This window comes from Zonotrichia leucophrys, chromosome 7 (assembly GCF_028769735.1).
Source record: "Zonotrichia leucophrys gambelii isolate GWCS_2022_RI chromosome 7, RI_Zleu_2.0, whole genome shotgun sequence".
Taxonomy (NCBI): domain Eukaryota; kingdom Metazoa; phylum Chordata; class Aves; order Passeriformes; family Passerellidae; genus Zonotrichia; species Zonotrichia leucophrys.
Window position 1 is genome coordinate 25,732,293 of NC_088177.1, and position 13,609 is coordinate 25,745,901.

A 13,609-nucleotide genomic window follows, 5' to 3' on the forward strand; every position below is an offset into this window, starting at 1 on the left:
GTAGGAAAACCACAGGTCTGAGGCGGGGCCACCAGCCTGGCCAGGCAGGACACCAGGACAGGGCACATCCAGCCTGGGGAGGGAATGCAGGTCCCCAGCAGCGTTGCTGCTTCAGCCGAGCCCTGAATTCCGGCCGGGCTGGAGCTGGAGCTGGGGCTGGGGGAGGAACTTCTGCTGTGGGGCAGAGGGGCTGGGGCTGGAGCTGCTGCAGTGGGGCAGAGGGGCTGGGGCTGCTGCTGTGGGCCAGGGGAGCTGCGGCCCGCGGGGCCTGGGCCGGGCGGGTGCAGCACCGCCCCCGCAGCCGTTGTGTGGGAGGAGCGGTTCGGCAACGGAGTGGAGTTGCCAGCAAGGTGAGAAGTGGTTTTTTGTCTTTTATTATTCTTCAAAGAGCGCTGAGAACTTGGAGCTCTTCTCCAGAAGTGGGATATTGCATTGGGAAGGGAGACTGGAGAGCCTGGCCTGGCGGGGTAGGGACCTGGGCTGTGTATCAGGACAAGGGAGCCTCAAAATTTGGAGCCAGTGTGGTTAGAGAGTATCCTAATATCCATGTCTAAAATACTTGAGTCTCACAATTGCTATTGCATTTTTAAAAACTCTCTTTTCTCTGTATCAGCTACAGCCATAGTGAGGGCTCTGGTTTGGTAGCTGAGGGGCGCCGGCAGCAGGGCCTGCCCAGCCCCGCGCTCCTGAGCCAGCCAGCCCAGCGTGTCCATCTGCCGCCACAGCACAGGCGCCCGGGCACTGCCGGGGCTCCAGGGGGCAAATACCCTTCCTGAGGCCGGGACCGTTCCTCCAGGCAGCCATGGCAGCCATGGACTGTAGAGCTGAGGACTGTGTTGCCTCTGTAGGAAAGGTAAGACTGCATATTTTTCAGAGAAATAATGAATGATCCAGAAATCTCACGTCTTTCTGATCACAGATTGGTGAAAGGAGTCCAGTGAGATCCACAGAGCTCCCCAAGTCACCATCCTGGGGGTCTGTCTGGCGTTACCTGCCACCTGAGACTAGTGTGTTTCTAAGCACCCCTTCCACAAACAAAGCAGGTTTTACTCAGTGCTTCAAGCTTCCTAGGTAAGGATCCCTGAGTTTGGCTCAAGTTTACTCATATCCTGACAAATTTGTCCACCTTATTCTTAAAGATGCCTCTCAGTGATGGCTGCATTACTTATCTAAGTAATCTATTCTAGTTTTTCCTAGCATCCTGTCTTTTTTACTGCTCTTTAAGCCTAATATTTCCAGTCCTGGACACTGTGGCACAAAAACCAGTTTCCTGCCATGTATAGTATATGAGCTTTGTTTTCTATACAGTGACCATATATTTAATTTTGAACTTCATGTGTATTTTTGAAATTAGGATTATTGTCCTCTGAATAAGTGAGGTTCTTGCAGAATAATTTCAGATATTCAGCTCCTAACAGAATGTTTGAGAAACTTGCTGTTGGAGAAATTTGATTTTTCTTCTTCGCTGGAAGAAATCAAGTCACCTTGCAATCTTTTCACTGTGCTATGTTTCCCAAGCCAGTAAAATTCTGTGTGTAAATCAAGGAAAAATGCTTTCCCTAGAAATCTCATTTTGTATCTAGTGTCTCGAGAGCTAATTGGGTATCATTAAGAAATTACAGGATGTTTAAATTTCAGAATCCCCTTCTACAAATCTATGGGTATCTTTTTCTCTGCACCATTCAAACACAGCCAGGGACCTCCTCTCTAAAGAGTGGAGGAGATCAAAGCCACATTTGCCGTGTCCTTAGAAAATGTTTACTTGCTCTTGAATGAAAGCTATGCTACGGTATTGAGCAGAGCACAGCTCTGCAGACCAATGGAACAAGAGTTTCCTGGGAAGAGAATGCCATGGCTTCAGCCCCATGCTCCTGTTTCTGTAGTTTTGCAGTTGTACTTACAGTGTAAAAACCAAGCAGTCCCTGGACATCACCCTCGTGTCTGCTGTTACTCTTGGGAAACCTGTTTGCTCATATGCAAAGTTTGAATCATTTTGCAGGTGGCCTGGGGTTGTGGCTTCCTGTTATTTGTAGTATTGGTGTCCAGGGGAGTTTTGCAATTCCTCCCTTCTCCAAAACTGGAAGGACAATCCTTAGCAGATTATTGTTCTCAGTAAGGTCTGGGAGCAGCCATAGCTCAAAGAGGCATAAGCACTCTCCAGTGTTTCAGTGCCTAGAAGGACCTGACAGCACCTTACTGAATCAATAGAATATTTTTGATGTTGGAATACTGAAATATTTTTAGTTCAGGACAGAAGACATGTTCAAACCAGCTTCTTCTAAATGTTGTTCAGTAATAGAGAACTATGATAATTTGTAGTTGATGTTGAGAGGTCCAAGAGTTGTTAAAATGCAAGACAAAGACGGGAGAGAGGGCTGCTTGTGTTTTGTGTCTGAACTTGTTGGGACACTCATGGGTTTAGCAGGCCTGGAAGGCGTGGAATGAAAGCTGGAAAAGGGAGCTGATTGTCCGTTAGCTTTGTCAAAATCTTGGAGGGAAAGAGCATCAAGAACTGCTTTGCTCTGTGTATTTGTGAGCAGATCCAGTAGATCTTCACTTGCCTTCAATAGTAGAACAGCAATTTCCACTAAAACTGAGAGAAGTAGCAAAGACTCAGAGAAGCAGAACACGCCCCCTGTTCCCAGAATTCTGCCATCTACCTCCTCTGCCCTTGGGCTGAGCACGGCAGAGGAGCAGGACTTGCCAAACAGTCGCACACACGGGGCTGACCTAGGAGATGGTGCAGCTTCTTTCATTCCCCTAGATCTGTCCCTATAAAAAGCCACACGAAGAGCTGTTGCACAGCTTTGTATATTTGCATAATGTACAACTTCCTTCACCCTAACTACCACACAAACTGTTTCAGGCTTGCAGCTGTGGCTCATTGGCCGCTGGCTGAGCTCTCCTCGCTGATTTGAGCACTGCAGTACCTTCCCTGCATGCCCTTCTATTGCAAAGACAAGTAAGTAACCCATTGGCTGGCAAACTGCATTTGCCCATAGTGGATTTGGAGCATCTTTTCCATTGGTTAAATGTTAATTCATATACATTTATATGATACCACAAAATCCTCATGCTGCTTCTAGGGTTACATAAGAATGTATCAGGAGCTGAGCTGAGCTCTTAAATTGTCTTAGAGCTGTCAGGTTAGTTTTATTACTGAGCCCAAACTAATTCCAATCTAAAAAATTACCATATCCTAAAGGTTACTGTCCCATCACCCAACTGACAAAACCTTCACACATAAAATTAGAAGAATAACTCCTGTGTCATCCTTTATCATCTGTCAGGATTCCTGTGTTTTTAATGACCCTCATCCTTTTCCACTCAAATTAATACTTTCATATATTGATAGAATGAAAATGATAATATGCAGGTAGTACATTCAACAAGGTGTGGTTCTAATGGTGAAAACTGTAGAGACTGGTGGTTTTTCTCCTTATCTCAGGGGCAAGGCAGCTCTCTCTTTTGGCTGGGTTACCCCTCACCCAGGCCCAGCGCCAGCCCAGGCTGCAGGCACTGGGAAGTGGGAGTGAGCGCTGGGGCCATGGGGAGCAATGACAGCATCTGAGCTTGCTGCAGGACAGCCCTTCCCTGGCACGTCAGGCCGTGCTCCCCAGGCCCTGCAGGAGGAAGGGCGTCCCCAGAGGCAGCCCTGCCCCCAGGCTGGGCTCTGCTCTCTGCCTCTCCCGGCTCTCCCTCATGAGGAGCACCTCTCCTACGGGGATGCTTGGCTGGCTGTCCTACCAGTAGTCTCAGATTTTCAGTGTGTGGACATCTTGCTGGAAATGCACAGATGATTTTCTTCTCTGGGCATGAGAGTCCAACCAAAATTTCCAAGAAACAACAATAATCACAGCAGCTACCACAGAGATTTAGGTGCTTACCAGCATATAAGCCCTCAGTGCCATTTCTGCCTGATTGTCTCCAGAGGGTAGGAGTTATGAAAACCCACCATCATTTTTACTCATTCCTTGACTAAACTAATGCAGGAAGAACCTGATGTTCTAATTATTCCATATCCCAGGGTTACTAAAGTGTAGTTCCTCTACATGCTGCACAAATTCAAGCATCTGAAGCTCTAATCTAATACTGCATCTATGTTCATTATCCTTTGGACACACAAATCTGAGGTGACACTGAGCATCAAATGCCTTTGCACTCTGTGACTGAGCGATGACATCTGTTCTTAGCAGACACATGCCAGTTGAGGATGCAAGTGTAAAATGCTTTCACAAGTGCAATAAACTTTAGTTTTGAGGGCAGTAAAATTCTCACTCAATAGTTTTTATATGTGGATTGATTAATTAATAGTATTTCTGAGTAAAACAAAACCACTGATAAAGGATTTAGCAAATACTAAGGTCATGGTAGAGAGCATGTCTGCACTCTGCGCTTTTAGAAATGCTGATGATGTTTTCAAATCCTTGTCTTTTTAGATGCAGCTTCTTAACTGAATTTTTAACCAGACCTAGAAGGAAAACAGATGTTTGCATCTTTCTCCCTGCCCCATTCCTTCCTTTCAGAATAGCTGGTGCAGAAGTGCTTGTTTAAACCCCACCTTTCTCAAGCAGAGGACATCCTCATTGGCATTTTGGACAGTTACTCTGCACATGGACTAAGAAAAGGCTTCTTCTCAGTGAGCAGAGATTTGTCTCTGGGGGCATTTTTTTCATGGAGTGGGGTAGTGGGTCTCCTCTCTTTCTCAGCTGAACCCCTGGGTAGAAGTCACAGATTACTGTAGTTTATTGTGGGAGTGGGAAGCTTCTGGAGCTGTGTTGTGGCTTGTGTGACAGCACCTTTGATGTGTTTGCTGTGGGAGTTGAGAACTTACTGAACTGTACAAAATGAAGGGCTTGTGTAGCCAACACATTTGTGGAAGCCTATTGCGAGAATTTGAGGGTTTGTTAGCCAACACCTTTTCAGTCTGAACAGTGATCTGGTTGCTCCAGTTATGGCAACTGTACAATAAAAGCATAAATGTTCGTGACACCTGGTCTGGTGCCTTTGTTCAGGATAATGAACATCATGATAGGTCCCAACAAGAAGCATATGGAAAATATGCAGCCTCTGCTTTGTTAGGAGTATAGAAACCCATAGCAGGCACTCTCTCCACTTGTACACACAGACCCAGCACAGGAAGCTGAGAAGTCACTTGAGACCTCTGGGCTCTCACAGCACTGCAAATATAAAACATAAGCCATTGCTTAACCAACATTTCTCACTTGTAAGGGATGAAGCATCAGCATCTTTTCTATTTATGACTCAAGCGGACAGGTCCTTAAAACTGTTGATCTCATAGGAGAGAGGAGTATTAGATGTGAAGAGGATTACAACAGGGGAAGCAAACACTTGCCCTTGTGAATTTGTATGAACTATATTTAGAATTTAAATCCAAGCATAATTAAACAGTGCTAATGAGACAGAGGGACTTATCTTCATTTGGTGTATAATTGGTATCACTGATTTCCTCATTCATTTTTTCCTAGTTTTAAAGCCTTCTTGTTCCAGTGAGATTAGATGGTAAAAGCTACCCTGCAGAGAGAAAGTATGTGGCCTGGAGCTAAAATTCAGTTGGAAGCCTTTTAAAAGATGCTGCTTTCTTGATAGCATCAATAACTGACAGCAAAGACACCTGTGAACATGCAGCCAACAGTCAAGCAAGGCAAGCTTTGTGCAGTGTACCCTTGAAAAATGCACACATTTTACAAGGACCATAATGGGGAGGAAAAGTTCACCCTTTCCAGTGAGGGAAACAAAATATAGTAAGAGTTTTAATAGTTGTAGGTATATAATGCACCTCTATTAACTGAAGTTTGAATTGCTTCTCAATAATATGCTCCAACTCATGCAGGAATGTGAAGTTTGCATAGGAACTTTTGGTGACAATTTGTGGTGGGCACACTGCAGCAGGTTTGGGTGGAAGATGGTAATGGTCTTGCCCAACTTAAGTAGCTCTGATCCCATAACCAGAACAGCAGCTTCTGTTTCAGCTCTGTGCCAATAGCTGATTATATTTCTGAGCAAAGGACAACAGCTACCTGCAGCTGCAGGAGCTCGACTTTTTTTTTTTTTAGCTAGTCAAAGCCAGTAAAGAAGTGTGCAATAGACAAAGTCAGGTTACTAAAGTTCCATTTTTGCTTTTCAGTTTTGTCTTTGGTTAGATTCAAGCTCCTTTTAATTATGCCTCAAATGGATACCAATTTTTTTGAGGGTTTAAGCCACATCTGTTTTTTCAAACTGCAGCAAAATCAGCTGTTTCCTGAGGGGTTGCACAACAATGACCATGCCTGTACATTTCAGTGCTGCCATGCATGCCAGGGTGCTTGTGTTTACTGGCTGACAGGGGTGCTCAGGAGCATGAGACCTTGCTGTGCATCACATCCTAGTGGGAGTGCTTGCAGCCAGCTGGAATCTGTTCTCAGATTCTTCAAACCCTCCTCCCTCCAAAGTGGCCACCACTAACCAAATGCCTGTCCCCCCACGGAGCCAAACGAGTTCAAAGAGGAGCACTACAGTGTCTGTGAGTAAGCTCTGCTGGATAGGAAGAGGATAGAGTGAGAAGAATCCCACAAAAACAACAAATGTTTTTCATCATAGTCCAGTAATTCAGCACAGACTTATCCTTTGGGTTGCTGAACCCAAGACTTTGTTTTGTCCTTTTCTGGAAGGGGATTTGAACACTTCCCTGCTAAGACTGCTATGCAAATTAATCTAAGACATAGGAATTGTTACGAACATTTGGTCTCAATTTCCCTTTGCTCAGTTTTGTGGGACCACTCTGACTATGTCACCCTCTTAAATACCCCTCTCTCATTTGGAGACTGTCTTTTTTGACTACTTAGTGCCCTGTTTGCTGTTCCATAAGGTGAGATTTGCAGCTGTACTTCCTGTTCATCATTGCCTAGCCAGGCTATTCAGTCAGCCCTCTGGCTACTACCTGGCAGTCAGTAATACTGGGTTTAATTTTCCAGGGGAACACATCATTTTAGGAGTTGTTCTGCACCCCAAAAATACCTTCATCTGCTTATATATTGCACAGAATGGCATGTCTGCTCTTGCTGGTTTTTCACCGTGACAGTCCAAGTGTTCAAGCTCTTCATGCTGCCTTGTGGTTGAACAGCATTGAGAAAACACCATTGGTAACCAGAGAGCACCAGCAAGTACAGCTGCTCCACTTGTGAGCAGTCCACAGCCACTTGTCCACTGGCTCCTGCTGAAAAGATGCCCTTTTTCTTTCTCACTGAGCTGTGAAACAGAGGTCCTGACTTTCTACAGCCATGAAAAATCCCATGACTCTCCAAGTGTCAGAGACTGGAGACTTAAAAAAATTGATGTCATATCACTGCTTTCTGCTGCCTTAACAATTATATTCCTTCTGAACCATCTTAGCCTAACTGCTGGGGAGTCCCACTGTCAGGATTAAACAGATGTTTTATTTCCTGCTAAAGGTGGGTGAAATAATAATCACCAGCTCTGCTTCATTGGCCACCATGTGGTCTGGAAAGGCACCATATGCCCAGCTCACAGACTGGTGCAGACAGGAGGCTTGGGGGCATTATTTATTATTTGCCTAATCAATTTAAATACTGTATTTCTTTCAGAAAGCACATTTCTAGTCTTTATAAGGAGATATGTACAGGACTCATCAAGCAGCCTTCCCTATTGAAGTGCATCTTCTGTTTAAACAGCCAGTATTCTGCTTGCACAGCATATGGGGCTAGAAGCAAAGACCTTGCCCTTGGAGCTGCACTGTGCTCATGAGCTTTGCTCATCACAATCAGTTGGAAAGGTTGTTGAAGTGCAATCCCAATAACAACAATTTGCATTTCATACTTTTGAAGAGCTCTCCTTGAAGGGAGTGTGGTGCCTCTCCTCCGGCACGCATAACGGTGTGGGCGGAGCAAGCTGCTTCCAGAGGCTGCCTTGCCTCTGGAAAGTGCTGCTGAGCCATCCCGGTGGCACCATGTGCTGTCTCAGGTGGCAGGCGTGGGCAGTGCCTCTCTCCACCCACTGACTTGGGATCCTCTCGCAGGCCAGCCCCATCTCCCACAGAAGCTGCAGGGCTCTGAGGTGAGCGCAGGCTGGGGCCGGATGGGTGGTGGGTGACCGGAGTGTGCAGGGCAGCACAGGCACTGGATGTGGGTGGCAACTGCTCTCTTGGGCGTTCCAAGGAGAAGCCGTTGAAAATGCATAGACACTCCTTGTACAAGGATAGTAAATGAGGAATCCCCTGCAAGAGGTGACAGCAGGACCCCTCTGCTCCGTGGAGTAGCCAAGCAGAGTGCCAGATGTAGTGATTAGTGAGAAGACAGTCATCTGCCTTCTGTCCTCTAACAACTCTCTTTCACCATCTCTTCCTATACGCCACAAGAAATCTCTCTGTGTTTTTGGCAACCCCTTGTTGCCTGTCTGAATCATATTACAAGGTCCAATCTACAAATGACAGGTAGAGTAAGGTGAAGAAAGAAAACAGGGAGGAAGATGATAAAGTGGACAAGGATCTGAGAGGCTGTCAGGCCTTATCTAGATGTATTACCTCAGTAGTGCAGGTTATGGCAGCAACCACCAAGGCAGCAAGTCTTCAGAGCAGGAGCTAGAAATGTGCTTACTGAGGGAGGGTGTTGAGCTGTCAGAGGCAGAAGTTTATAGACTGACAAGTAGGCATTGCCAAGACAGGAGTAAAGGCTGACACAAGTCCTTCTGCAAATTGGTGAGGCACTGGGGAGCAGCCTATACTGAGCTCCAGCAGTGCATGTCTGCAGGAAAGGATGCATGAGTACACTTGCATGTGAGTGACATATGGCAGCTTCCAAGGAGTGTTTGAAAAATATTTGATTCAGTTCCCCACAGTCCTCAATATTTTACCCTGAATTCCCCCAAGTCTTTCTATTCCTTTTTGATGCATACTTTTAGGCTAAAAATATTCTGAAGCACAATGCAATCCATAAGTACATTATTTTTCTTAGTAGTCAGGAATGAAAACAGTCAGGAACTGGGTTAGGAACAGTAAATTCCTTTTTATTATTAAACAGTTATTGCCCAGACAAGTGTGATTTTGGGTTGTGTAGCTTTTTTGTCTTCTCTCTGAAGAGGTATTACTAGTAAGACAGGTAAGAAACCTGTTTCAAATAAAAATGCAGCTTTGAAACAAAGGTAACTGATTCACAAATTCAGTAATTTCTAGTACATGGCATGTTATTTGGCAATACAAATGCTTCCAGTTGCTTTCTTTTTTTTTAGAAGTTGTAGTTGCTCTCTTAAAGGATTTACCCAAGTACTGTTTATATTTACAAACACATCTCCTATTGTCAGACTTCTGAGCCGCAGTAAAGCTGTGTCACTGCCTGAGACCACACTTTTTCTGTTCCCTGATTCATGTGAACACATATTTATTTACTTGAGGGCATAAGCAGTATTGTGAAATAGTTATTCATAGATTTTCTTACAGTTCTAGCTTTTAGTGTCATAGTTAATAATAACTGACTGATGACAGTTAATACTGAGCTGCTGTTTGCAAAAAATGCAACTTTTGTTTACAAGTTCTGATGTTTCTTAAAGAAGTTGCACTTCAGTTCCCTGATTCTTTCTTTCATGTGTGTAAGCACTGCTTATGGTATGTGCACAGCTCCAAGTCCATGCAGTGGATAGGTACTTTGAAATGACTGGATGGGAGGTTTAAAATCTTCAGTTTGATTTTAAAGACCATTTTGAAATCTCACTAAACAGAATTTCAGGGGAAATCAGCTTGAAAGATAAGAGTGAGATGGCAGCAAAATGGTCGCTGAGAAGTGTTAGCTATTGAAGTGTCTGTCTGCTCTCTGTGTACAGTACCAAGAACTGGAAGCTATTTCTGTTATGACAACTGAGAACATAGTGGGCTTTCCTGAAGGTTGGCTAATTGTCTGCATCATTCATTTAGGAGCAAGATCACTGAAATGAGCTGTTTGTTCTTGCAAGCTGCCAGCAGAGGATGTCTGCAGTCTGGAGCAGAGGGAGAAGATGTGTTCAGGAAGCAGCACCTGGGCAGTGCTATAATGGCCTTTCAGCACATCAGAAGCTCCAGATGAGTCACCCACAGTGAGTCCCATTACCTCCAGTGCCCTCATCAAACACAAAGCTCATAGCTCTGTGTTGCTTTTGCTAGTACTGTAATCACCCACTGCAGGCTTTTCTTACATAACTAGCAAGCCTATGTTGACTGTGGGTTTAGCAGCTTGAGTTCACTCATGTTTCCTATGTTTGCAGCTTCTGTTGGGGTTTCATAGCTCACCTAACCTGCAAGGGCCATGAACAAAGTATGGGAATATGCAACCACTTGCTGGCAGAGCAAACAGCTCTCAGACAAGAGGATTGCTATTGAAATGTTGTTTTGTTGGCAGAATAGGCTTTCCTGGTTGTCCAAGGTGAGCCTGACCTCCGTGGTTGTTGAAGTTCTCTTGTGGGCAACCTGAGCAACGCTGGAGTGCAGCTTTTAAGATGGATTAACTGTGAACTTAACAAAGGAAACAGTTCAGAGAGAGCAAAACCTTTACATTGCACTACTAAGGATGAAACATAACTTTTGATCCTGTAGGACAAAAGTTCCAAGGCTGAGAATAATTATTTGATAGGGTCACAGTCATCTTGTCAGTGCAGAGTAGTGTTTGCAGCCTCCTCCTAGGAGAGAATTCTTCCTTTCCAAGTGCAAGAAGGGCAGCAGAGAGGCAGGCATGTGGCCAGAGGACAGAGACTGCACCCTCCTGCTGGTGAGTAAAGTAACAAAATCACGTACGCCACCTCACCCCTTCCACCCAGAGCAGGTCCCCACATGCCATATTCTGGACTTTGAACTCATTAGTCTTGATGCAGTTTCACATGCACAAACCCAGAATTTTGTTACTAAACTGAAATAATGTGCACAGGCTGTTCCTGAGAGATACCAGTCATGTACCCAAGTAAAATTCTGAATTGCTAACTGCATGCTGGCCTAAGGATAAACATGAATTGAGGTTTCAGGGAAAGGAGGTGTCTGCTTCTGGCTCTGCTCAGTAGCTTCTAGCCACCATCTGCAAATCTCTTAGATATTTCATAAAATGGCAGATTACTATCCTTTAACTCTTTCACCAGTGCTGCAGGGCAGAAGTGCTGGAGATTCACATGAGCTAAATGAAGTTTTCTGTTTGATTGAGGCTGTGAATTTGGTTGTGGTTTATTTTAAGATTAGTTCTTGCACTTTAGGTGTTTAACTTTAAAACTGTGCTGTGGCAGGTGCTGGCTCTGACTGCAGCTAAAAAAATCCAGTTTCTCCACAGATATTACAGGGAAATCAGTTTGAAGATTTTAATTTTCTGACCTACACAGGTTTTTACTAGGAAGTGCAGCACAGTGCAAGACACTGTGCTTGACTACACAAATATATATTAAGCCTTGGTACATTAAGAATGTGCAGAGTAGGATTACAAGAATTAGTTACGAATCACAGACACTTAAAAATGAAGAAACACTTCTGCAGCCTAATTCTTGTCTAACATTCAAATCTAAAATGAGAGAGATTTTAGGTGTCTAAGTCCAAGTGAAGAACCAAAAAAATCTGAGCTTGGTGCCAGCTAGACCCCTGTGCTCCAGAGTGATTATGAACACTTGTTTGACTGGTACAGACAAAGCCTGTGTACAATCAGGAAAGACACAGTGCCACAATCAAACTTCCCTGATCCTTATCTTGCCCCTTCAACTTAATTCCATAATCAGCACTTAGATCACAGAGAGGCTGGAACTATTATCCAGGCCTCTCCTTCAGCATTACAGTATCTCAAACAAGTCCGTGCCTGTAAGGATTTGCTTTCTTCAAAACTTTCACCCAGTCCCATGGTTAACTTATATCAGCAAACTGCCTACAAAACTCTGAAGTTTAGAAATAGCTTAAGCTCAGCCCATTTCTGCCTTCAGATCAGTTGGTTTTACAGTTTCCAAGCACCATCATTCTGCATCCAGCTGGCATCCATTTGACTACAGTTGCTGCTGCTGGGGGGGGGCGGGAACCAACCACTCGTTGCTGAGTCTCATCCCGTGAATTCAGCCGAAAGAAACGAGTGCACGCCATCTCGTGGCCCTGCACAGCTATTTCCCGGCAACGAAGGGAGGGAGCTCCAATTGCGACGAGGTTGGATGTGGATAAGATTTAAAAGGCGGCTTTCAGAGGCTCAGACACAGCCCCACCTTCTGACCCCCCCCAGCTAAGAAACGTTCACCATTAGTGCTTTGTCCACACTCCTGCCTTGACCTTGCAGCCTGGAGCAGCAGCAGAGCATCAGACTGCAAAAGGCACTTCTTCAGCACGTGCTCACATGGCTGTTGAGGCAAACCTGTCCTCACAACAAATCCAGGGTGCCAGAGAACACAGCCCCCAGATCAGCTTTTGGTGGAGCAGGATATCACTGTATTCATTTTAGAGTAGGTCATACACATGTAAATAATTTTTAATTACATGCAAGGCTGGGGATGTTCATGGTACATCTATTTTCATCTGCTGTCAGGACTTGTTAAAGAACTCCATGTGTCAGTGCTTTAAATAAAGCTAATGTGCCTGTTCCTAACTGTTCATTAACAGCTGAATATATGAACTCATGAAAATAAGGTTACATCAGCTGTCAGTCCTTTGCTGTATCTTAAGTTCCTATTCCTCCATAGTCTCTCTTTTTGGTGGGAAAATCAAGTAATTAAGAGACAGAAGTGATTAAGGTAAAATTTCATCACATCAAGTTGAGGGAATTAAAGAGGGGCAGAGTAGAGCAGTATGACTTCAAGGCCTGTGTTTTCATTTTAAGTAGTAAATGTTCAACTTCCCAATGTTCATGACTTTTTAGCTAAGAGATTACAGCTTAAATCTGCACCACTGAATCATCTCCAAATCTGAAGTCACATTTTCTTCAGCAGAATTGCTGATGGTAACACTGCCTTAATTCCACTGCTCTTGTAGCTGTCAAAAGACTGGATATATAGTCAGCAACAAGGGACTTAAAATAGCTAACAGAAATGTTAAACTTCAGACTAAGCATCTTCTTTTGTCTGCTACTAGAGACAAGTGCACAAGACCTATGAAAGTTTGCAGCTTGCTGTTGCAAAGCATAGAATCATGCCAGAGAACACTGTGCCATACTGCAAGAAAAAAACCATCTACCCAAGGACTCTAGTTAAAAACATCTGATTACAATCAGCAACTGCTCTAAATTTGGTTTGTGATAAACATATTTTTACTCTTCTTGCGTTGGAAGTGTGTTGGAACAAAGTTGCAGGAAAGGCTGTCAGACCTGTGAGGCTCAATGAAGCTTGATACCAACATACTTTCTCTGACAGAGGAAAGAAAAGAGGAACATCCTTCTTCTCATGTCAAGGTTTAATTCTGAGGTATACGACACTGGATTTACAAAGGTAAATAAAATACATTCTGAGAACCAGCAAGTGCCCTACTTAGCAAGGCAGAGGGATTTCACACTCCAAGCAGCTGAGAAAAGAAACTGCTTACAGTATGAAGAAGTATTTGGGGTCTGTCTTTGACATGAGCTTTTGCCATAACAGATGATGAGAAATGTGCAGCAGTGGGGCAGAGGAAAGACAAATACTTAGGTGA

At 44.3% G+C, this 13,609-nt stretch overlaps 1 long non-coding RNA gene across 2 annotated transcripts; it reads left to right on the forward strand.

Moving 5' to 3' along the window:
* Positions 1 to 323: 323 nt before the first annotated feature.
* Positions 324 to 4,625, forward strand: LOC135450118 (uncharacterized). Of its 2 annotated transcripts, none has more exons than XR_010440957.1 (4): positions 324 to 350; positions 920 to 1,071; positions 2,867 to 2,962; positions 4,527 to 4,625. It is a non-coding gene; the product is annotated as an uncharacterized LOC135450118 (long non-coding RNA). The 2 variants fall into 2 exon arrangements; XR_010440956.1 differs by having other exon boundaries at positions 4,440 to 4,557.
* Positions 4,626 to 13,609: the final 8,984 nt, after the last annotated feature.